The following is a 1,602-nucleotide window of genomic DNA, read 5'->3' as shown; positions in this document are numbered from 1 at the left end:
CTGCCTCAGCCTCCCGAGTAGCTGGGACTACAGGCATGTGCCACCATGCCCGGCTAATTTTTTTCTATATATTTTTAGTTGTCCAGCTAATTTCTTTCTACTTTTTAGTAGAGACGGGGTCTCACTCTTGCTCAGGCTGGTCTTGAACTCCTGAGCTCAAATGATCCTCCCGCCTCGGCCTCCCAGAGTGCTAGGATTACAGGCATGAGCCACTGCGCCCGGCCCATAAGGATTCTTAAAATGTGGATCTTATAAAAGCAATTCTTTAAAAAAGATTGACAATGGCTAGCCCATTCTATGGACTTAGGGTATAGTCTCTGACTGCAATTGCTCATTGCTACTTTAATTAACAGTGCTTATCAAACTGCTTTCCAGGGTTTTCACCTTTCCATATGTTCTGCAAATAGTCTGTAAAAATTATTATAGGGAAATGATTTTTTTTGTTTGGTGCTGAATTTCTATTTTCTCTTTGTGTCCTATTTAGCTGTGTCAGTATTCTGCCTTTGGCATGTTGATGGGAGGGTTTTAAGGTTAAGATCTTTTGACAGGATAATTTCCATATTGATTCCAAACTGAAAATAGTTACCACATTGCATAGGTACACCCTTAGTCTGTGTAGGTTGAGTGGGACTGACCCTACTCGTTATCTCCAAGAAAGGGGACTGTGACACAAGCCTGGCCAATTGGGGATTTTCTTAGGGCTTTTGCTGGAACCATTGGGAAAGTGGGGTTCTCTTTGTTGGGATTTCTAGCTTTAGAGATACTGGTGATCATCTCTGCCACCACATGAAGAAAGCTTGTTGGGAAATGAAGGCAGTACAGAGGAAATCAGTGGAAAGAGACAAAGAAAAATAGGTTTCTAATTACATTTTTAACTATTTCATCCATTTCTGAAGCTGAATGACTCAGTTATGTGATCCAATAAACTTTCCTCTCCCCTTTTAAAATCAGGCTTCCAGTACTTTACAAATGATTGAATCTAAATTACTGATCTATGGCATATTCTGTGTAAAGCTTTCAAGCACTTTTCCAGGTGTGATAACCAAGGTTTTACTATTTAAGCATTTTAATACTTACATATGAATATTTCATGATCACTGTTGTGTAGACCACATATATACAGTTATAGCACATAAATGAAATGAAATGAAATGATTTAACATGTAAGACTTAAAAATATGTGCTATTATATGTGGCCATAATTGAATTTTGTGATAATTTGAAAATTATAATTGCTAGCTTTAGAATAAGGCATCTAGTCAAAAGAGCAAATGAGTAATTAAATGATTGCAGAAGGAAAGAAAACATTACTTATATCCAGCAAGGGCATTCATTCTTTGTTTCATAAATACATTCATATTAGAAACCACCAAGTTTATTACTGGTCCACAGTCCCTTTTTCTGAAACCCCAGAAGACAGATTTTTTTTTTTTTTTTTTTTTGAGACAGAGTCTTACTTTGTTGCCCGGGCTAGAGTGCTGTGGCATCATCATAGCTCACTGCAAACTCAAACTATTGGGCTCAAGCAATCCTTCTGCCTCAGCCTCCCGAGTAGCTGGGACTACAGGCATGCGCCACCATGCCCGGCTAATTTTTTCTATA

The sequence above is a fragment of the Propithecus coquereli genome, unplaced genomic scaffold (assembly GCF_000956105.1).
Source record: "Propithecus coquereli isolate 6110/MARCELLA unplaced genomic scaffold, Pcoq_1.0 Scaffold13, whole genome shotgun sequence".
In the NCBI taxonomy this organism is placed as follows: Eukaryota; Metazoa; Chordata; class Mammalia; order Primates; family Indriidae; genus Propithecus; species Propithecus coquereli.
The sequence above is the reverse complement of the archived record's forward strand: the minus strand, read 5'-3'. Positions refer to the sequence as shown.